Source organism: Mesocricetus auratus, unplaced genomic scaffold, assembly GCF_017639785.1.
Source record: "Mesocricetus auratus isolate SY011 unplaced genomic scaffold, BCM_Maur_2.0 Super-Scaffold_100691, whole genome shotgun sequence".
NCBI classification, from domain to species: Eukaryota; Metazoa; Chordata; class Mammalia; order Rodentia; family Cricetidae; genus Mesocricetus; species Mesocricetus auratus.
Genome location: NW_024429267.1, coordinates 29,932,409 through 29,957,772, shown reverse-complemented (window position 1 = coordinate 29,957,772; position 25,364 = coordinate 29,932,409).

The window sequence follows — 25,364 nt, the reverse complement described above, 5'->3', positions numbered from 1 at the left end:
GATAGAACATAGACAAAAAGATAAAAAATAAATTTGTGTATTGCATAGTTCCAATATAAAGTTCCTTCTTTTTAATCAGTGTTCACCTGGAAAACAACAGACCATCTAACAGTTCTGTTTTCCCTATAGTTAGAAGTTCAGAAATTGGAAAGACAAAATTGATTTTTGGATAAGATTTATCCACCAAACAATGTCAGGCTTCTGAAGATTCTTAATTTCCTGGATAAACAAGCTCTCACCAGTAAAGGGTTTAGATATTCACAGGAAGCCCATTTGATAAACTTATTTCTAAATAATTTTTAATGCTTTTCTTCATGTCAGTTATAATTAAACTATTTCATACACACACACATACACTCACACACACACACACACACACACACACACACACACACACACACATATATATATATATAATTATGTGGTAAAGTAATGGAGACAGTATATGACTGAACACTGCAAAGCAAGTCACACTGTTTGGTACTTCTTTGGGCTCTGTTAGTACTTAATCTTCTTTTGGCCACCCACTGAGCTGGCCTGGAAGAAGCTGTCTTTTGATCTCTTTTGTGAAATGACCTTTGAGGGCAAAAATAGATGAGAACAAGCCTTAAAAGGTTTGTTATAAATATTCTGTTTGGATCATGTATCTTTCCAAAATGCCAGAATAAAAACACTTAGCTAAAAAGGCTAACTTTAATGCCTTAAACAAAAAGGCTAAACTTACTGTTACAGGCTGCTTATGTGTATTAGTCAACAAATTTGCCACAAAGGTCCCAACAACTTCCTTGTTCAAGGGCTTAAGGAAAAAAAGGAAGAAGAAACATCCATGTTTATAATCCTGCAGCTGCCATTTTATTATTCCCTTGCCCCATAATCCTCAGTGTTTGCAGTCTGTACAGCCACCCAAATCTCCCATCTACCACTAGAAGCAACACATGCTCTCAGGAAGGAACAGTCCACTTTAATGACACCAACATCCTCTATTCCTCTCTAGTAAAAATGCCTACTAAAGCTGCATAAAGGCTGCAGGTGAGTATATTTCATGTGAATCACATGTAAAGAGTTCTGAGATGTTACAAATTTGTTTTTATTAATATTAAGCAGAAATATGGCTGACCAACCAGTATGAGGTGAAGGTTGAATCCTTCTTTTAGCATTTAATCAGTTCACTCTCCATCATTTCTTTGCTTGTTCACCAAATACAACACTCCATGTGAGAGGTACTGTTAAGCTGCACACTAACACCTGTTTTTATTATGGGGAGGTAGACAAGACAGAATCTCTTTGTGTATCTAGTGCCATCTCAGAGAAATGCCAATGTTGTACAGGAGGGACCAGCTAAGCATGTCAGTCATGATAGGTTAAACCCTGAAGAAATGGAAAGTTTCAAAAGAATTGTGCTTGAATGTCCATGTTGCCATGAAGAAAGCTTTGTCAGCTGTGAAGTTAACATGATGTTAAAGGGAAGATCAGTACCAAAGTGGTTGGAATGATTGAAATGGTTTAAGTGTCTTAATGTAGAAATTAAGTTCATAGAATAGGTTTATCAACACAGAAAAGAAATGGAAAGAGGAATTCTGAATTAGAATGTAGGTTTGTGAATATTTTAAAGAAACATTTGTTCAATGTGACTGGATTTATGTTGAGGTCTTCAATCTATTTGGACTTAAGTTCTGTGCATGGTGATAGATATGGATCTATCTGCAGTCTTCTGCATGTCAGCATCCAGTTGTGCCATGAGTGACCACTTTGGAAATCAATTTTTCTCAGAAAAATGGGAATCAATCTGCCTCAAGATCCAGCAATTCCACTCTTGGGCATATAGCCAAAGGATGCACATTCATACAACAAGGACATCTGTTTAACTATGTTCATAGCAGCATTGTTCATAATAGCCAGAACCTGGAAGCAACCTAGATGACCCTCAACTGAAGAATGGGTGGAGAAAATGTAATACATTTACACCATGGATTATTACTCAGGGGAGAAAAACAATGAAATCTTAAAGTTCACAGGCAAATGGATGGAATTGGAAGAAACCTTCCTGAGGGAGGTAACCCAGTCACAGAAAGATGAGCATGGTGTGTACTAACTCATACTAGACATAGAGCAAGGGACTACCAACCTACAATCCACACCTCCGGATAAAGTAGGAAACAAGGAGAACTCTAAGAGAGAAATACATGGTACCCTGGAGAAGGGGAAAGGGACAAGAATTCCTGAACAAATTTGGAGCATGGGGGAGAGGGGAGGTAGGAAAAAGAGAAGGGGAGAAGAGAAGGGGGGAGGAGAACAAGAGGGATCAGGAGGACTGAGAGTAGGGAAGAGTAGAGGAGAGCAAGAAAAGAGATAACTTAATAGAGCCATGACAGGTTTAAAGAGAAATCTGGCACTAGGGAAAGGCTCAGAGATCCACAAGGATGACCCCACCTAAGAATCTGAGCAATAGTGGAGAGGCTAACTTAAATGCCCTGCCCCCATAAAGATATTGATGACTACCTTAAATTCCATTCTAGGCCCTTCATCCATTAGCTGATGGAAGCAGAAGCAGAGATACACAGCTAAGTACTGAGCCAAACTCCTAGAATCCAGTTGTAGAGAGGGAGGAGGGATGAGCAAAGGGGTCAAGAACATACTGGAGAAACCTACAGGAACAGGCTAGTCTGGCCTAGTGAGAGCACAGGGACCCCAGTCATAAAAGCTAGGGAACCAGCATTGGACCGAACCAAGCCCTCTAAATATGAGTGCCAGTTAGGAGGCCAGGACAATCTATGGAACAGTGAAATCAGTGTTTATCCCTAGTGCGCAAATAGAATTTGGGAACCCATTCAACCCAGATACGTGGAGGAGGGTCTAGGCCCTCCCCAAATGATGTGACAGACTTTAATGATCCCCAAAGGAAGGCCGCACCCTCCTTGGGGATTGAATGGGGATGGAATGGGAGTGTCAGTGGTGGGCATGGGAGGACGGGAGAGAGAGGATACTGGGTAAAATATGATAGTTTCTAAACTAAATAAAAATATAAAAAGAAAACATCCCCCCTCCCGTGTGTGTGTGTGTGTGTGTGTGTGTGTGATGATGATGATACACCGTGATGAAGGCTTATATGATGAATAAATAAACAAGTGAGTAGAATGGTAAAAAAATAAAAGTAATGAACAAGGATGAGAAAAAGAATCTTACTAGGAAGGAAGAGTCAAATTTGGAAACAATCTTTGAAAATTTTATTGTAGGATTTTCTTTTTGTTTAATATTTTTAATTAAAAGCAATCTTATTTTACATACCAATCCCAGTTCCAACTCCCTCCTGTCCTCCCATTCCCCCCACCATCTCTCTACCCTCTCCCATCCACTCCTCAGAGAGTGTGAGACCTTCCATGTGGTATCATCAAAGTCTGTCACATCATTTGGGGCATGACCGAGGCCCTGCCTCCTGTATCTAGGTTGATGATTTTATTTTAAACAAAAAGTTATAGCTTGAAAGATTCATGCCTTGACTTTTGTAAGTTCACTAATTTTAGAGATATCTGAAATGCAAGTTGTATCTAATCTTATGGAAGAGTAAACTATAAAATAACTGAAAGTAATAAAAATGTCATTTTAAGCCATTTGTTGTGTATGGCGGGGTATCTTTTTTTGTTTGTTTGTTTTTATGAGACAGGGTTTCTCTGTATTGTTTTGGAGGCTGTCGGTCCATCCCAGCCTCGAACTCACAGAGATCCGCCTGCCTCTGCCTCCCAAGTGCTGGGATTAAAGGCATGCACCACCACCGCCCGGCGGCGGGGTATCTTTTAAGTACCAGAAACGTATTTAAATGATTTTTTGGTAATAATACAAGATACCACTATTCTGACTTTAACAAACATTTTATATATTGTACCAGTATGAAAAGTAAAAAAAAAAGCCTGAGATTTTAATTTTTGTGGTAGTAAATGTGCATTTTATAGAAGGTTAAAGTCAACCTTTAAATATTTAATTAATATATTTAAAGGCTGAAAACAAAGAAGAGTAGAGTGAAGACAAGTAATAGACCAAAGATCAGAGATTACTACTGACTACTCTTTCCCTTGGCAAACCATGCATGCAACATGCAACTTTTACTGTTCGTCTCCAGAACACACAACAGTATATTTGTTCTTCTAAAAATAAACCTGGCTTTTTTCTATTTAATGTTATGAACTATTTTAATACTAAAAATAGTTACTGAATGGTTTGCATTTACACTTGTATCATGATTAATGGAAGCAGCGATTTAACAGTATTCTTGTCGTTGTAGCCTGTAATTCACATACTCTTTTTATGTTTAAATACAACCTGAGGCATTTTGGATCCATGTTACATATTAGTTAATTTTTTTAAACAATGAATGCTAAAATCTTCTTAAAAATTACCTTTTATATGCACTCAAGCATTATAGAAAAATTTAATTTTTCTAAACTTCACAGTTTCTTTCTATTGTTTTAACTTTTCCCAGTAGAATAGCATTTTCATTTTCATTAGTCAATAGGAAAATTTTGCATATATTTGTTATCACATTATATTTTCTATTCTTCACTAGTTTTCTAGTGAAGTAATTGGCTTTTATTGAACTGCAGGAACCATTGTATATTAGCAATTTTACCTCTGACTTACTTTAAATATTACCCATAATTTTCCCACACAGAAAACATTTTAAGAAACTTTGTTTCAAAGTAAATACAGTAAGCCAAGTAATATTCTGCCCAATTGGCAGAAAATATATCAGGGAATTTATTTGTACATTAACTTTATAGCAGAATTCTATGATTATTACAATTAATTTATCATTTCCAAGATGTATTATCTCCTTATTATTCTGGTTGTGCAGTATTAATCATTTACACCATCATTAAATACTAAGCTTTAAGATACAAGAGATATTAGAAATAATCTTCAGAGTGTCTAATCTGTTGGAAGAACTGCTCAAACAAGAAGTGTCATCAAATAATTGGGATTTATCCTTTAAAAGATGTAATCTTCAACCTCATGTTATGGTTTTTCTGATGTTGGCAGTCAGAAGAAAACCTCAGCCCTGATTGGTTTGAATACAGATAGCTGGACAAATTGTCCTTTCCCTAAAGCACTTACAATGCTTATCAATCAGATTATTGAAGCCTGGGTGCTTCCTGGGCAAGATTTCACTGTATTTCTCTGAATGAACTGACTGTTTCCATTCTGTTTTTATTTCCTGACAGTACAAAGTATGTCTAGAGTTCATTCACATAATGAATGGGGTGGGAAATTAATTCCGTCGGGACTACGATTGTTTGCTTTGCCACGAGACACATGAGACATTTATGGTTTTCCCCTTTTGTGCTATTCCAGTGCACTGTTGAAAGATTGCACCATAAATCTGGAGGCATGTTTTGCAAAGTTCATATCTGTATTCGTTACCTTTAATATTAATAGGGATGTATCTTTAAAGTGAGTAAATTGAGAAAGTGGTGAAACTATAGTTTATAAAAGAAGATTAGTGGGTTTAATATGCACTGGAGAGTAAAAGAAAAATCTTATTACTGTATGGAGAAATTACCTCATAAAGAAGCTAATACAGCAGGCTAGGGAGCAATTTTTAACAAGGATTTTATGATGTGCAAGTGTAGGCAAGTTAATGAACTTATCTTTCTAGTTATTTTCAGATTGTAATGATGCTTTTCTTTTCTAGTTCTTGTGCTTTAAAAAGTAAAATACATTTAATCACCTACAATAAACCTAATTCATTACTTTAATAAATCAAGTACAATCTTGTACTGTACACTTAAATGTTCTTGCAATAATGCTGGCAGCCGGATCAGGTGCTAAAGTTTAGCACAGATTAGAGCAAAAGGTAGCCATGGAGCTTATTTATTATTTAAATTAAACCATCTCATCTTGATAATGCAGTCATTTTGGGAAGATTTGACTCCCTTTCCAGCTATTGAACTTACGAAGCAGAGACAAAAGAATGAGGAAATATTTTGTTCTAATGACCACCCAATATGACCATAAATTCTCTGAAATTTTCTCTCTCTGTCTCTGTCTGTCTCTCACATACGCATACAGACACACACATGCACGTGTTCGCACACACACACATTCCTCTTGTGTGTGCGCGTGTGTGCGTGCACACACACACACACCAACACGTAAAGAAGAATGCTTTCTACAGGAAAATTGTGCAAAGGAACCATATGCAGTCAGGATGACCCACTCCCAGCGTGTTCTTCCAACCAGGTAGAGTTTCTTTAGGAAGACAATACCTGATTATTTACACTCAAAGATAAATAACAAAGTATTAAAATTCTAATTAGTTATTCTTATGCTTTCTATAACGATAGTGTGATTCATTTGTTTAAAAAATAAAAGGAGAAAAAAGGAAGTAGATAAGGAAATGATTTGAAAAGTGAATTTCTTTGCACTAAGAAATTTCAACTGAATCTGTGATAACAAGTTTACTTCTCATTGTCACATAAACACCAAAAGCAGTATCTTGTGTATGTAATTTGAACTAGAATGGCTAGTGTAAAACAATATATGTCTATCACCTTGGGTCCTACACACAATTTAGATAAACTTTTGGGGTGAGATCATACTTCTGATATTAGCACCCTTCTATCATGCCTAAACTTGCTATGATTAAAGAATTCACAAGGGAATAGACATGTTTACCATCTGTAAAATGTCATCTATTTGCTGGTTATCCCTTGAGCATGAATTACTTAAACTTAATATGACCTGCATGATTTAGCAGGGAAGACATTAAGTCTGTATTATCAGTCAGTATAGTTATTCTGACTGCAAATTACTCTTCCTTTGGGGGAAGAATTTGATAGATTGTATTTTCCTTCTAGTCTTGGCAGACTAGTTGGTAATGGAGAAAGTGCCATAATCTCTCCAACGAAGTTTTGGAAATTGGGTAGATGTTTGGGTAGAGTGTCACAGCCAATGTTGACCCGTTCTGTCTATGAAGAGACTTCTTGAATGCCCAGATTGCTCATCATGTTTGTGTCTCCTAAAACCATCCCTCTCGAGTATTTTAAGAGCATTGCCATCATCTACGTCATCACTTTAAAATACGACTTTTCCTGAGCCAGACACAGGAATCCGCCCATGAATGTATGCAAATGGAAAAATGGGAAGAAATTGGATAATAGAGAACTGAATAGTTAAAATATGTGTGCTGTAGACTTGCAAATTATTGTGGTGCATGTGGGTTTGATGGCTCTGACTTAGGCAGTGAATTAGTCTGGGATGAATCTGGACTAGAATAGATACAGCAGAGGATGTAAAATTTGATAGACAACTAGCAGGTGCTATCTAAAATCTCTCTAAATCACAGATGTGAAGCCTTGGCAAATGACCAAATATCTGATGCAATAGAAGGATTAACTCAGTATAAGATTTAATTTCACATAAAATAATGTTTTGTCTTTTTATTCACAGTACAACAGAAACTGTTTTCATAGCTACTGATGAATGGGCTTTTAAATATTTTCTCAAGCTTTGTCCCTCCCTCCCTCCCTCCTTCCCTCCCTTCCTTCCTTCCTTCTAATTGTCAGCAGTTACATAATTATTGTCTAGGATACAGTCTATAATTAGAATTTTTTGTATTAATATGTAACAAAAAAGTCAAAAGTTTTGAAAATATTTTTAAATGTCCTTTAAAAATACCTTACCACATTTCCTTTCTTCTAATCAACAATAGTGGGTATTATAATTAAATAGTATCTTTTGTGATTTGAGAAGGAAAAGGAAAGAATCAGGAAATGTGCTGATACTATTCATATCAAGACTAGGAAGGATTCTTCAAAACTCAGTTATTTCCTAGAAAATGAAACAAAGTGCCTAGTAGTTTATAAGAGCCATAATGATGTTTTTTATTTAAGTCAGCAACAAGCTTGCTTCACATGTCAATCTCAGCAACCTCTCTCATTCCTCCTCCCCTGCCCCTCCCACCAGGTCCCCCAGCCCCCCACCCAATCTCCATTCCGATACCCAGGAAGGGTGAGGCCCTCCATGGAGGATCTCCAGAGTCTATAATTTCATCCAGGGCAGGGCCTAGGCCTTCCTTCAAGAATCCAGGGTGAGAGAGCATCCCTCACCGTGGGATGGGCACCCAAAGTCCATTTGTGTGCGAGGGATAAACACTACCCAAGGGGGTTTGGATCAGTTCCATGCTTTCCACACAATCATCAATCTGTGGTCCAAGAGCTCCCCCTTGTTCAGGTCAGCTGTTTCTGTGGGTTAAACCAGCCCAGTCTTAATCACTTTGTTCATCAGTTCTTTCTGACACTGGATTCCAGGAGTTCAGTTCAGTGTTTAGCTGTGGGTGTCTACCTCTGCTTCCATCAGTAGCTGGATGAACATTCTGTTTCCGGGACTCTCTGGCAGTGGGATTGCAGGCTCACACTCCCTTGATTCATGTCTAAAATCCATATATGAGTGAGTATATACCATGTTTCTCTTTTTGTGACTGGGTTACCTCACTCAGGATGGTTTCTTCTAGTTTCACCAATTTGCCTGCAAATTTCAGGATTCCATTGTTTTTTGTTTTTTGTTTTTTTTTTCTTTTCTGCTGAATAGTACTCCATTGTGTAAATGTACCACATTTTCTCTATCCAGTCTTCAGTTGAGGGGCATCTAGGTTGCTTCCAGGTTCTGGCTATTACAAATAATGCTGCTATGAACATAGTGGAACAGACATCCTTACTGCATGAATGTGCCTCTTTTGGGTATACGCTCAAGAGTGGAATTGCTGGATCTTGTGGTAGACTGATTCCCATTTTTCTGAGGAATCTCCATACTGATTTCCAAAGTGGTTGTACGAGTTGGCACTCCCACCAGCAGTGGAGGAGTGTTCCCCTTTCTCCCCATCCTTTCCAGCATAAACTGTCGTTGAGTTTTTTATTTTAGACATTCTGACAGGAGTAAGAGGGTATCTTAGAGTCGTTTTGATTTGCATTTCCCAGATGGCTAGGGATGTTGAACTTTCCTAAGTGTCTCAGCCACTTTAGACTCCTCTACTGAGAATTCTCTGTTTAGTTCTGTAGCCCCCTCCATGGGGGTTTTTCAGAGACTGTCACATCATCCCAGGAAGGGCCCAGGTTCTGCCCCATGTGTCCAGGCTGAGAGAGCATCCCTCTACATGGTATGGCTAGCGAAACCCACAGAGGCAGCTGACCTAAACAAGGGGGAACACATGGACCCCAGACAAATGCCTGAGAGGCCAGCATGGGACTGATCTAGACACCCTCCCACCGAACCTGGGTGACAGAGAGGAGGCCTTGGCAATCTGTAGGTCCTTGGAGAGTGGAGCAGTATTTATTCCTGGCATACAGAAAGACTCTGGGAACCCATACCATGTAGTCCACTTTTTATTTTTTTTTGTTTTTTCGAGACAGGGTTTCTCTGTATTGTTGTGGAGGCTGTCCTGGAACTCGATCTCACAGAGACCAGGCTGGACTCGAACTCACAGAGATCCATCTGCCTCTGCCTCCTGAGTGCTGGGATAAAAGGCGTGCATCACCAATGCCCGGCTTTTTTTTTCTTCTTTGTTTTTCACTTTTTAATTGGATCCTTTGGTGTTTTGGAGACTTGCTTCTTGAGTTCTTTATAAATTTTGGAGATCAGCCCTCTGTCAAATGTGGGGTTAGTGAATATCTTTTCACAATCTGTGGGTTGCCTTTTTGTCTTGCTGTGTCCTTTGCCTGACAGAAGCTTCTTAGTTTCATGAGGTCTCATTTATTAATTGTCAATATTAGTGCCCGTGCTATTGGAGTTATGTTCAGGAAGCAGTCTCCTGTACCAATTTGTTCAAGGGCACCTCCGACTTTCTTTTCCAACAGCCATAATAATTTTTAAGAAGTAATTTAGCCAGGCAATGGTGGCACATGTGTTTAATCCCAGAACTTGGGAGGCAGACACAGGAGGATCTCTATGAGTTTGAGACTATCCTGGTCTACAAGGCCTAGTTCCAGGACAGGCTCCAAAGGTACACAGAGAAACCCTGTCTGGAAAAACCAAACAAAAGAAAAAGAAAAAAAAAAGAAATAATTTAAAAATTTCCTCTAAATTATTTATTAGAAAGATTGCATATTTTTGTGTGTAAGATTTTGTTTTGATTGTCATTTTGTGTACATGAATGTAGTACACAAGAAGAGGGTGCTGGATTCCCTGGAGCTGGCGTTACAGGTCACTGTGAGCTGCCTGACATGAGTGCTGGGTCCTCATCAAGAGTCATATGCAATTTTCATCTTAGGGCCATCTATCTAGTCCAAAACTTTAAACCGCATTTCAATCATTCATGCATGCATGTATTCATTGGGTGGGGAGGCACAAAACTCACAGGTATGCTCCACTCGTTCCATTTTGTGGGTGCTGAATTCAGTACCCACACTTGACAGCAAGTGCCTCTTCACACTGAGAAAACGCTCCTACGTACGCCAGCCTGATCCCTCATTTCTTAATAAAACAATACTAATATAATAATTTTAGTATGGTTACTTCCTATAAATAAAAAGTCCTGATCTATAGTTAACATATGGTCTTTAGAGTAGGGAGGAAAAACTGTGTCTGGGATGCAAAATAAATGAATAATAAAAAATTAACTAATTTTAAAAACTCATAGGTTTGAGACATTTCTTCTTTTGTTTCTTTTCCCAGGACATTAAAGTCATAGGAATCCTTTCAAATGTTGTTTGACATCTTCTTCTTGGCAGTGTTTTAAAAGCAGTCAATTTTAAAGTTGGTCACAAGTTCAACTGGTTGTAAGTTCTATGGCCGCTGATGCCATCATCAGTGATTGTCTAGCCACAGGGTCACACATTTCAATAACATTACACTAAGAGCAATAGCATTCAGAGCTATGCTATATACATAAGCTATGCATACTTATGTATGTAGCATACACATGTGCACATATTTGTTTATTGTTCCTGGGTCTTGGATTAAGGGAATAGAAAATTATCGTGAATAAATTATTGTATAAATACAAATTCAATTTGAAATTATTTCTTGATAATTATTACTTTGTTTATAAAAGAATAAATTATGATAAAAATCCTCATATGCAATATTTGTGCATTCATTGGAAATACAGTTTTATCAGATCTTACTGCCCTGCCTTCTAGTCATGCTGGTCAAATGTTAGACCTTTCTTAAACTTCTCCAGCATTAGGAAGCCCACACCTTATTGATTCTCTTGTCTACATCTCAGTTTAGACCCCGTTGAACACATTTGGCTCTTAGACATATGGCTTATGTTACCTGTCTTGTTTCTGCTAATGCTTGCCAAACATCCCTGGCCTATGTTACGAAGTGGTTTCCTTTTTCTCTTCTATTTGCCTCTATTTCCTACTGTCCTGAACAGCCATTTTCCTCCATGCTGCTCGACACTGAGAATATTTAACATGAAAATTTTCCATTCATAAATTTTTACAGATAAATAATGATGCTTCCAACAGAGTCCAGGACCACAGAGGGCCAATCTTCTGCAACATACATGTTATAAATATTTTAACTTTAAGTATAGACTTTAAAGATGGGGAAGGGATTCAATTGCCAGGAAAATAGTAGATTTAGAAATCTGTGACTAATATAGCATCAAGCAGGAGCTTGCATTCTTATTTGCTATTCGTTGTTTGTTATTCACAAAGGCTTTTGCATAAATAATCACCCATGAAGACTCACAAGGCACTTTTCAAAACCATATATTAAAACAAATTTCCTGTGTATTTTTGGACAGAAGGCAGTACAAAGAGGATGTATTCTTATACAAAAATAGACACCAAATCCTCAACTACAATACAAACTGGAACGTATCTGTGTATGGCAGGTGGATGAGTTATGCTAATCCAGAGGCTTTTCTGACTCATGGTCTAAGCCACAATATAACACACACTTAAGATATTCAGACACTGAACATGCTCTTCCATGCCCATTCTGAATCAGGTGTATTATTAATCAAGGCTGCAAATCCCTCAGCCAGAGCTGTTAGCCTCCCAAGCAGCTTTAAATTCAGCTGGCAAATCTGACTGTGGTGACACAACATTTCACACAGGGCCATGCTGGTCTTAGCCAGCTCAACAATATTCATTTGCATGTGATTCTGCTTCTCAGCTTGGCTCCTGGCCCCATGGAATAGCTGTTCTTTGTCTATACATTGGATGAACCATGGCACATACAGAGAACATATTCTGGAGAAGCAGTTTACAGGGGAAAAAAAAGTAGATTACACATGCCACAAACTGAAGGTGGTCACTTTTTATTTTTATTTAACATTTTACACATGGTACTCTCAGTTCCCTCTCTCTCCCCTCCTCCCAGACCCCCAACCCTCCTAACCCCCCACCCCACTCTATTCCCCCTCCACTCCTCAGGTAGGGTAAGGCTTTCCATGAGAGATTTTCACAGTCTGTCATATTATTTGGGGCAGGGTCTAGATCCTTCCCCATGTGTCCAGGCTGAGAGAGCATCCCTCCATGTGGAATAGGCTCCCAGAGTCTATTTGTATGCCAGGAATAAATACTGTTCTACTCTCCAAGGTCCCACAGATTGCCTGGGCCTCTTGTCTGACACCCAGGTTCAGGAGGGGGGGTGTTTGGACAAGTCCCATGCTGTCCTCTCAGGCATTTGTCTGGGTCCATGTGTTCCCCCCTTGTTTAGGTCAGCTGCCTCTGTGGGTTTGCCAGCCTGGTCTTGATTCCTTTGCTCATCACTCCTCTTTACAACTGGGATCCAGGAGTTCAGTTCAGTGTTTAGCTGTGGGAGTCTGTCTCTGCTTCCTCCACTGGATGAGAGTTCTAGGATAGGGTATTAGGTAGCCATCATTCTCATTATCATGGGAGGGCATTTAAGATAGCCTTAATGCCAGTTGGTGTCATTCTTGTAGATCTGTGAAGATCTGACTAGTGCCAGATCTCTCCTCCAACTTATAATGGCTTTCCTCTCCTCTCTTCCTCCTCTTCTCTCCTCTTTTCCCTCTCTCTTTCTCCCATTTCCCTCTCCCTTCCCCTCTCCCCTGCTCCCAATCCAACTAGTAAATCTCCTTCTATAATCCTTCTACAGGTTACTATGAATATCTCTCTTAGGGTCCACCCTGCTTCCCAGATTCTCTGGCGGTGGGATTGTAGACTGGCAATCCCCTGCTCCATGTCTAAAATCCATTTTTGAGCGAGTACATACCATGTCTTTTTGTGACTGGGTTACCTCACTCAGGAAGGTTTCTTCTAGTGCCATCCATTTGCCTGCAAATTTCAATATTCCATTGTTTTTTCTGCTGAGTAGTACTCCATTGTGTAGATGTACCACATTTTCTCTATCCACTCTTCAGTTGAGAGGCATCTAGGTGGCTTCCAGGTTCTGGCCATTACAAATAATAGTGCTATGAACATAGTTGAGCAGATGTCCTTATTGTATGAGTGTACATCTTTTGGGTATATGCCTAAGAGTGGAATTGCTGGATCTTCTGTTAGACTGATTCCCATTTTCCTGAGGACTCTCCATACCAATCTCCACAGTAGCAGCACAAGTTGGCATTCCCACCAGTAGTGGAGGAGTGTTCCCCTTTCTCCACATCCTGTCCAGCATAAATTGTCATAGTGGTTTTGATTTTAGCCATTCTGATGCCAGTGAGATGGTATCTCAGAGTTGTTTTGATTTACATTTCACTAATGGCTAAGGATGTTGAGCACTTTCTCAAGTGTCTCTCAGTCATTTTAGACTCCTCTATTGAAAATTATGTATTTAGTTCTATACCCCATTTTTTTTATTTACTCAATGACTTTAATAGTCGCACAACAGTTTGAACTTTGATCTTCTGTATGGTGTGATACAACTAATTGCTTAATGGCTGAGGATATTGCTAAAAGAAAATGTCTTTAATGAGAGTAATTTAGATAACTATTAAACAATACTACTAATGTAGCATTTAATTTTCTCAATCTGCTTTTTTTGTAATGTTTTTATTTAAATTAGAAACATGAATGCTTCTCATTTTTTAATTGGATCCTTTGGTGTTTTGGAGACTTGTTTCTTGAGTTCTTTGTAAATTTTGGAGATAACCCCTCTGTCTGATGTGGGGTGAGTGAATATCTTTTCCCAATCAGTGGGGTGCCTTTTTGTCTTGCTGGCTGTGTCCTTTGCCTTGCAGAAGCTTCTCAGTTTCAGGAGGTCCCATTTATTAATTGTCAATCTCAGTGTCTGTGCTACTGGTGTTATATTCAGGAAGCCGTCTCCTGTGCCAATTCACTCAAGGGTAATTCCCACTTTCTCTTCTAAGACTTTCAGTGTGGATGGATTTATGTTGAGGTCTTTGATCCATTTGGACTTAAGTTTTATGCATGGTGATAGATATGGATCTATCTGTTGTCTTTTACATACCAGCATCCAGTTACTCCAGCACCATTTGTTGAAGATGCTTTCTTTTTCCATTGTATAGTTTTAGCTTCTTTGCCAAAGATCAGATGTTCAAAGGTGTGTGGGTTGATATCAGGCTCTTCCATTTGATTCCTCTGGTCTACCTGTCTGTTTTTGTGTCAATACCAAGCTGTTTTCAGGACTATAGTTCTATAGTAGAGCTTGAAGTCAGGGATTGTGATGCCTCCTGATGTTCCTTTATTGTACAGGGTTGTTTTGTCTATCCTGGATCTTTTGCTTTTCCATATAAAGTTGAGGATTGTCTTTTTGAGGTCTGTGAAAAATTGTACTGGTATTTTGATAGGGATTTGATCTGTATGTAGATTGCTTTTGGTAAGATTGCCATTTTTACTATCTTGATCCTATCTATCCCAGAAGATACCATTTTCTGGTATCTTCTTTAATTTCTTTCTTTACAGACTCAAAGTTCTTGTTATACAGGTCTTTTACCTGTTTGGTTAGAGTTACCCCAATATATTTTATGTTGTTTGTGGCAATTGTAAAGGGTGGTGTTTCTCTGATATCTTTCTCATCCCCTTTATTGTCTATATATAGTAGGGCTACTGATTTTTAAATTACTTTTGTATCCTGCCACTTTGCCGAAGTTGTTTATCAGCTGTAGGAGTTCCCTCATAGAATTCTTTGGGTCTCTTACATATACTATCTTATCATATTCAAATAATGAAAGTCTGACTTCTTCCTTTCCAGTTTGTATCCCCTTGACCTCCTTTTGTTGTCTTATTGCTCTAGCAAGGATTTCAATACAATATTGAAGAGTTATGGGGAGAGTGGACATCCTTGTCTTGTTCCTGATTTTAGGGGAATTGCCTCGAGTTTCTCTCCATTTATTTTGATGCTGGCTGTTGGTTTGCTGTATATTGCTTTTATTATGTTTAAGTATGTTTCTATTATCCCTGATCTCTCCAAGACCTTTATCATGAAGTGGTGTTGGATTTTGTCAAATGCTTTTTCAGTGTCTGGTGAGATGATCATGTGTTTTTTCTTTTTAGATTGTTTAAATGGTGGATTACATTGATGGATTGAACCATCCCTGCATCCCTTGGATGAAGCCTACTTGGTCATGGTGTATGATTTTTCTGATGTGTTCTTGGATTCAATTTGTGAAAATTTTTGTAATATTTTTGCATAGATGTTCCTGAGGGAGATTGGTCTGTAAATCCCTATCTTGGTTATGTCTTTGTGTGGTTTGGGTACTAAGGTAATTGTAGCTTCGTAAAAAGAGTTTGGTAGTGATCCTTCTGCTTCTGTTGTCTGGAACACTTTGAAGATTATTAATATTAGATCTTCCCTGAATTTTTGGTAGAATTCTGCACTGAAGCCATCTGGTCCTAGACTTTTTTTGGTTGGAAGTCTTTTTATGGCTGCTTCTATTTCTTTAGGGGTGTTATAGATTTGTTTAAATTGTTTATCTGTTCTTGATTTAATTTTGGTAAGTAATATGTATCCAGAATATCATCCATTTCCTTTAAGTTTTTCAATTTAGTGGAGTACAGATTTTCCAAGTATGACCTTTTCATTTCTGATTTCGTTAATTAGCATATTCTCTCTCTGTCTTTTGGTTAGGTTGGATAAAGGTTTGTCTATCTTGTTGATTTTATCAAAGAACCAATTCTTTGTTTCATTGATTCTTTGTATTGTTCTTTTTGTTTCTGCTTTATTGATTTCAGCTATCAATTTGATTATTTCCTGGTGTCTACTCCTCCTGGTTGAGTTTGCTTCTTTTTATTCTAGTGCTTTCAGGTGTTCTGTTAATTCTCTAGTGTGGCAATACTCCAGTTTTCTCATGTTGGCACTTAGTACTATGAACTTTCCTCGTAGAACTACTTTCAGAGTATCATATAGGTTTGGGTATGTTGTGTCTTCATTTTCATTGAATTCTAGGAAGTCTCTGATTTCTTTCTTCCTTTACCCAGGGGTGATACAACTGAGCATTATTCAATTTCCATGAGTTTGTGGGGTTTCTGCAATTTGTATTGACATTGAATTCTAATTTTAAGCCGTGGTGGTCTGACAAGATACAGAGAATTATTCCAATTTTTTGTATTTGTTGAGGTTTGCTTTATTGCCAAGTATGTGGTTGATTTTAGACAAGGGGTTCCATGTGGTGCTGAGAACAAGGTATATATATATTGGATGGAATGTTCTATAGATATCTGTTAAACACAATTGGGTCATAACTTCTGTTAATTCCATTATTTCTCTGTTATGTGTCTGTCTGGTGGACCTGTCCAGTGGTGAGAGTGGGGTGTTGAAATCTCCCACTATAAATGTGTGGGGTTTAACATGCGGTTTGAGTTCTAGTAATGTTTCCTTCACAAACATTGGTGCCTTTGTATTTGGGGCATAAATGTTCAGAATTGAGGCTTCATCCTGATGGATTTTCCTATGATGAATATGAAATGACCTTCTTCATCTCTTTTGATCAGTTTTAGTTTGAATCTGTTTTGTTAGATATTAGGATAGCTACACCCGCGTGCTTCTTACAACTATTTGTTTAGAAAACCTTTTCCCAACCCTTAACATTGAGGTAACATCTGTCTTTGAAATTGAGGTATGTTTCTTGTATGCAACAGAAGGATAGACTCTGACTTCATATCCAATCTGTTAGCCTGTGTCTTTTTATAGTGAGTTAAGACCATTGATATTCAGATATTCAGGGATGTTAATGAGCATCGATTGTTGATTCTTGTTTGCTTTGGGCCTGTTTTTGGTGGTGGTTTTGTGTGTGTGTTTTCTCTCTATTTCTGACTTCTGGTAAAGTAAGATTATCTATTTCCCATGTTACTTTGAGTGTAGTTAACTTCCTTGGGTTGGAGTTTTCTTCTAGAACTTTCTGTAGGACTGAATTTGTGGATACATATTGTTTAAATCTGGTTTTGCCATTGAATATCTTATTTTCTCCATCTATAGTGATTGAGAGTTTTGCTGGGAATAGTAGTCTGGGCTGGAATCTATGGTCTCTTACTCTTTGTAGACCATCTATCCAGGATCTTCTTGCTTGCATAGTTTCCATGGAGAAGTTGGGTATAATTCTGATGCGTTTGCTTATGTATGTTACTTGGCTTTTTACCTTTTCTGCTATTAATATTATTTATTCTATATGTTTGGTGTTTTGATTATCATGTGGCGGGGGTCCTTTCCTTTTTGGTCCAGTCTATTTGTTGTTCGGTAACCTTCTTGTACTTTCAGAGGCATCTCCTTCTTGAGGTTGGCAAAGTTTTCTTTTATGATTTTGTTGAATATGTATTCTGCACCACTGAGCTGGGCTTCTTCACCTTTTTCTATACCTGTTATTCTTATGCTTGGTCTTTTCATGTTATCCCACATTTCTTGGATATTTTATGTTAAAGATTTGTTGGATTTAATACTTTCTTTGTTGATGAACCTATTATCTCTAGTTTATGTTCAGTGCATGAAATTCTGTCTTCCATCTCTTGTATTCTGTTAGTTATGCTTGCATCTGTAGTTCTTGATTATTTAGTCAGCTTTTCTATTTCCAGCACTACTTCAGTTTGTGTTTTTTTATTGTCTCTATTTTAGTTTTCAGGTCTTGAACTGTTTGAATTGCTTCCTTCATCTGTTTGATTGTTTTTTTTTTCTTGGCTTTCTTTTAGAGATTTGTTGATTTCTTTCAATTTTTGGTTTGTTTTTCTTCTATTTCTTTAAGGTATTTTCTCATATCCTGTTTGAGGACCTCTATCACTTTCGTGAGGTTGTTTCTTTTCTGTTTCATCTGTGTTGGGATGTTCAGGCCTTGTTGGTGTAGAGTTTCTAGACTCTGGTCGTGTCATATTGGTTCTTCTGTTGTTGGCTGTGTTTCTATATTGCGGTCTTCCCATCCCTTCTTTCAGTGGGAGTTCAAGGGGTCTCTTCCTCTCCTGGTATGTTTGGGTCTAAGGATCTCTTCCAGTGCATTCAAGCAGGTCTAATACTCTGATGGGTCTCACGATGGGTGCAGGTGGGTCTGAGAAACTATCTCATGCACTGGTCAGAGGTTGGAGGGGACTGATTGCTGAGGTGTGGCTGGACTCATGGTGATCCTTTCTGGTGGGGTGGATCCTTTCTTGGCACAAGGCATGATGCCCAGGTAGATGGTAGTAGGAGGATGTGGGGAGTTGTGGCCCAGAGCAGAGCCCAACTCACCTCTAGCACTGGGTACTTGCTGGAGGGGACTAGCCACTGTATTCTTTACTTGTACCGTTCCTACTGAGGCAATAATCCTTCTCTTCACTTACTTATAAGCTAATTATAGGCAGAAAATTTGATAATGAGAATAAGATACTTAAGAGCTTTAATGTTCTTTAAAGCTGTGCTTTTATTTATTTACAATTTTCCAGCATAAAACTGTATATACACAGTTGTGTGTGTACATTGTCACACATGTGTTTTTTGAAACAGAATCTTGTCATATTTCTAGATAGAGGTTATTTAGTGGTGTGTGCCACTTTAGATGACTAAACATATATTTTAAATGTAAGTGAATCAAAATAGTTTTTAATTTCTCCCTACCTATGTGTTATACAAGCATACTATAGAGCATGTTTGCTGGTAAATTAAAGTGGTTATAATTCACAGAAGATGGAAGTAACAACTTGGTTATAGATAGCCATAGAGCAGAACCCTAGCATAAGGTAAGATCATTTGTAGAGGCTTGAGAAAAATTCAGCCTAAATAATTTCTCTTCCTCCTCATCTTTCTCCTTTTCTTCCTCCTCATGTCTTTCACATTAAACTACATCACTGTGTCTATATTCCCCATTGCAGCAGTAACTAGAGCAATCTCCACTCCCTTGGCCTGGTTCCATCAGGTCAGGAAACTGCTAATCCCACCTTGGGGTCCTGCTGGAGTCATTCTGTCCCATTCCCTCACTCCCAGCACTGAGGGAAGAAGAATCTGCCACAAACTTTGAGATTCCTCCACTTTGTCCCAGATCTATGCTCTAGGGACAGAAGAAAGGTGGCTGAACAGAGTAAACAAGACATTTGTCACAATAAGTAGTTACTTTAAAGGGGTGATACAAGCCCAATGATGAAATTACTTTACAGTACATGGACAGGGCTTATACAACATTTATGATCTATTCCACATACCCTGGCTCAGAAAGTTCAGTCATAAAAGAACATGGAATGGTTAGGTCATATCAGCAGACGGAATCATATGGTAAGGCCACTGAAATTTAGTGGGTGAAGGGAATGACCTTCGCAGATGCCTCAGCTGTTTTGCTCCCATTTCTGTTTTGGGGGAGTCTTTGTATTTTAATAGAAGATGACATCGGCAGCCATGTGGACATGCACAGGGAGGAGAGTTCAAAGAGTCCAACCATCAAGGAGTTCTAGGTTTCTTTCTTTCTTTCTTTCTTTCTTTCTGTCTGTCTTTTTTGGTTTTTTGAGACAGGGTTTCTCTGTATTGTTTTGGAGACTGTCCTGGAACGTTATCTGTAGACCAGGCCGGCCTCAAACTCACAGAGATTCTCCTGCCTCTGCTTCCCAAGTTCTGGGATTAAAGGCATGCACGACCAATGCCTGGCTGAGTTTTAGGTTTCTAAACAGGAATGAATTTCATTAGGACGCTCCCAACCAATAGAAATCCTGAAATGACCCATCTGTGACCTATGTGTCCACTGTAGTAGTTGGTGGCTGCCTGGAGTGGCTTCTCTAATAAAGGAGCTGTCACATTGGAGGCTTGGAGCACAATAATGACTGGAGTGGCCAAGACAACACCATAAGGACCTATGCATAGTAAGTGAAGGAAACTGTAGGAATCAGGAGAAAAAGACCAGCATTTATTATTACTTCTTGCTCTGCCATTGTCTCTGTTCTGAGCTCCCATCAAGGTTTCCAAAGGCCAGGACTTGCTCTAGAGCAAACACTCCAGTACCATTCACAGTTTCTCCCTGCAGTGTGTACCCAGGAAGTACATGGTGAGTGTCTGACCTGTTATGAGATGGCTTCAACCCAGAAGCCCAAAGAGAAGTTAGTGATGTAGAGCAGTCAATAACACTAACTCCACCATTACTGCCTAGGGATTCAGCCTTCTTTGTACCCTCAAGATTTTAAATACCTTGGGCAGTTTTATAAGACATGTTCAGCTTGAGATCTTTGCTGAGGAGAATATTGAGGCAGGGAAAATGCTGTAACTCCCTGATGAAGAAAAAGTTGATTATAACCTTTCTCAAGTGAGAGAGAATTTATAACAGCTCCTATTGAATGTTAAATACACCTTGGCTACCATGTTAGAAAGCTATCACACACCAGTTTGGGTAGCCTGCCATTGGCATATGAACACATACTTCTTGGCTCTTAACTAGTATCTTAAATATAGTAGCGTTAGCCTATAGTAATAATACCAACTGCCTGCATTGGAGTTGACTGGAAATGAGACAGGATGCTGGGAATCACAATGCTTCAAAGCCCTGGTACTGAGGTGATAAAGCAAGCAACATGACAAGACATCACAGGAAAAATCGATCAGGATGAAGTCTCAATTCTGAACATCTATGCTCCAAATACAAAGGCATCCATGTTCATAAAAGAAACATAACTAAAACTCAAATCACACATAAGACCTCACACAGTTATAGGGGGAGATTCCAACAACCCACTCTCACCACTGGACATGTCCACCAGGCAGAAACTTAACAAAAAACAAAGGAACTAACAGAAGGTATAACCCAATTGGGTTTAACAGACATATATAGAGCATTGCATCCAAACACAAGAGAATATAGCTTCTTCTCAGCACGACATGGGACCTTCTCTAAAATGGACCACATACTTGGCAACATAGCAAACCTCAACAGGTACAAAAAATTGGAATAACCCCCTGTATCTTATCAGATCACCATGCTTTAAAGTTAGAATTCAACAACAACACAAATTGCAGAACCCTACGAACTCATGGAAATTGAACAATGCACAACTGCACAATTCATGGGTCAAGGAAGAAATGAAGAAAAGAAATTAAAGACTTCCTAAAATTCAATGAAAATGAAGACACAGCATACCCAAACTTATGGGGCAATTTGAAAATAGTATCAAGAGGAAAATTCATAGCACTAAGTGCTCGTATGAAGAAACTGGAGAATACTCATAATAGAGATTTAACGGCACAAATGAAAGCTCTAGAACCAAAAGAAGCAAACTTACCCAGGAGGAGTACACACCAGGAAATAATCAAATTGAGGACTGAAATCAATAAAGTAGAAACAAAGAAAACAATACAAAGAATCAATTTAAGAAAAAATTGGTTCTTCCAGAAAATCAACAAGATAGACAAACCTCTATCTAAACTAACCAAGAGGCAGAGACAGAACATGCAAATTAACAAAATCAGAAATGAAAAGGGAAACATAACAATGGACACTGAGGAAATCCAGAGAAACTTCAGATCATATTTTAAAAACCTATACTCCACAAAATTTGAAAATTTAAAGGAAATGGACAATTTTCAGTTACCAAAATTAAATAAAGCAAATAGGTAATCTAAACAGACCTATAACCCCTAAAGAAATAGAAACAGTCAGCAAAAGTCTCCCAGCCAAAAAAAGCTCAGGTCCAGAAGGCTTCAGTGCAGAATTCTACCAGAAATTTAAAGAAGAGCTAATTCCAATACTCCTCAAAGTGTTCTACACAACAGAAGCAGGAGGTTCATTGCCAAACTTGTTTTACGAAGCAACAATTATCTTGATACCCAAGCCACACAAAGACACAACTAAGAAAGAGAATTACAGACCAATCTACCTCATGAACATTGATGCAAAAATATTCACTAAAATATTAGCAAATTGAATCCAAGAACACATTAAAAAATCCATCATGATCAAGTAGGCTTCATCCCAGGGATGCAGGAATAGTTCCAACATACGAAAATCTACCAATGTAACTCACCATATAAACAAACTGCAAAAGCAAAACCACATGATCATCTCACTTCATGTAGAAGCCTTTGACACAATCAAACACCCCTTCATGATAAAGGTCCTAGAGAGATCAGAGATAACAGGAACATACCTGAACATAATAAAAGCAATATACAGTAAACCAACAGCTAACATCAAACTAAATGGAGAGAAACTCAATGCAATTCCTCTAAAATCAGGAACAAGATAAGACTGTCCACTCATATCTCTTCAATATTGTACTTGAAGTTCTAGCTAGAACAATAAGACAAGAAAAGGAGATCAAGGGAATACAAGTTGGAAAGGAAGAAGTCAAACTTTCACCATTTGCAGATGATGTGATAGTCTTCATAAGTGACCTGAAAAACTCTACCAGGGAACTCCTACAGCTGATAAACACCTTCAGCAAAGTAGCAGGATACAATATTAACTTAAAAAAATCAGTAGCCCTGTTATATATAGACAGTAAATGGGCTGAGAAAGAAATCAGAGAAATATCAATCTTTACAATAGCCACAAACAACATAAAATATCTGGGAATAATGCTAAGCAAGTGAAAGACCTGTATCACAAGAACTTTGAGTCTTTAAAGAAAGAAATTAAAAATTATACTAGAAAATGGAAAGATGTCCCATGCTCTTAGATAGGTAGAATCAACATAGTAAAAATGGAAATCTTGCCAAAAGCAATCTACAGATTGAACACAATCCCCATCAAAATACCAGCACAATTCTTCCCAGACCTTGAAAGAACAGCACTCAACTTTATATGGAAAAACAAAAGACCTAGGATAGCCAAAACAACTCTGTACAATAAAGGAACTACTGGAGGGATCACGATTCCTGACTTGAAGCTCTATTATAGAGCTATAGTCCTGGTATTGGCACAATAATAGATAGGTAGACCAATGTAATCCAAGTGAAAACACTGATATTAACCCACATACCAGGAACTATTGATTTTTGAAAAAGAAGCTAAAATTATACAATAGAAATATGACAGCATTTTCAACAAATGGTGCTGGCATAACTGGATATAGGCATGTAGAAGACTGCAAATAGATCCATGTCTATCACCATGCACAAAACTTAAGTCCAAATGGATCAAAGACCTCAACATAAATCCAGCCACACTGAAACTCTGAGAAGAGAAATTGGGAGGTACTCTTGAATGAATTGGTACGGGAGACTGCTTCCTAAACATAACACCAGTAGCCAGACACTGAGATCGACAACTAACAAATAGGATCTCCTGAAACTGAGAATCTTCTGCAAGGCAAAGGACACAGTCAGCAAGACAAAAAAGCAGACCACAGAATGGAAAGGGTATTCCCTAATACCACATCTGACAGAGAACAGATCTCCAAAATTTACAAAGAACTCAAGAAACAAGTCTCAAAAACACCAAAGGATCCAATTAAATAGTGGGCTACAGAACTAAATAGAGAATTCTCAGTAGAGGAATCTAAAATGGTGGAGAGACAATTGAGAAAGTGCTCAGCATCCTTAGTCATCAGAGAAATGCAAATCAAAACAACTCTAAGATATTCTCTTACTCCTGTCACAATGACTGAAATAAAAATCCCCAATGACAGGTTATGCTGGAGAGGATGTAGAGAGAGGGGACCACTCCTCCACTGCTGGTGGGAGTGCCAACTTGTGCAGCCACTTTGGAAATCAATATGGAGATTCCTCAGGAAAATGGGAATCAATCTACCACAAAACCCAGCAATTCCACTCTTAAGCATATACCCAAAAGAGGCACATTCATACATCAAGGACATCTGTTCTACTATGTTCATAGCAGCACTATTTGTAATAGCCAGAACCTGGAGCAACCTAGATGCCACTCAACTGAAGAGTGGATAGAAAAAATATGGTACATTTACACAATGAAGTACTACTCAGCAGACAAAAAAAATTGGAATCTTGAAATTTATAGGCAAATGGATGGCACTAGAAGAAACCATCCTGAGTGAGGTAACCCAGTCACAAAAAGACAAACATGGTATGTACTCACTCATGTATGTATTTTAGACATGGATCAGGATAGTGCCAGTCTGCACTTCCACTGACAGAGAGTCTGGGAAACAGGAAAGAACCTAAGAGAGATATGCATGGTACTGCAGAGAAGGGGAATTGGACAGAATCTTCTGAGGGCATTGGAAGCACAGGGCGATGGGGGAGAGGAAGCTGGGAGAAAAAGAGGGGGTGAAGACAAGGGGTGAGGAGGACATGGGGGAACAGAAAAGTTGAGTCGGGGAAGATTAGAGAAGAGCAGGATGAGAGATACCATAATAGAAGGAGCCATTATAGGTTTGAAGAGAGATCTGGCACTAGTGAGTTGTCCAGAAACCTACAAGGATGACATCAACTGGCAATAAAGCCAATAATGGAGAGGCTGCCTTAAAGCCCCTGTGATTGAGGACTTCCTTGTATTCCATCCTAGAGCCTTCATCCAGTGGCTGAAGGAAGCAGAGACTGACACCCACAGCTAAACACTGAACTGAACTCCTGGAAACCAGTTGCAGAGAGGGAGAAGTGATGAGCAAAGGGGTTAAGACTTGGCAAGTGAAACCCACAGAAACAGCTGACCTGAATAAGGGGAGCTCATGAACCCCAGACTGATAGTTGAGAGGCCAGCATGGGACTCATCCAGACCCATTGAACATGGGTGTCAGTAAGGAGGCCTCAAGACCCCTTTTCCTAGTTTCATGCACATGTATACATGTTTAAATTTGGCTCAACACTAAAGAAAATAAGTGGATTGTATCCTTCTGAGTCTAGCTGATTATTTTTAATACAATGGTTTCCAGTTACATCTTATTCCTGTAAATGTTGTGATATCATTTTACTGCACAAAATTACATTACTTAATTAAATCCCAAAATTCAAATATCAATTGACTGAAATACTCTATTAAATAACCATGTGATGGTGTATTGTGGTGATACATTATAGCGTTCACTAACTGTTGACACAGAAGTCCTCATTCTCACATTTAAGGAGATAATGAGACAAATATGATTGACCAT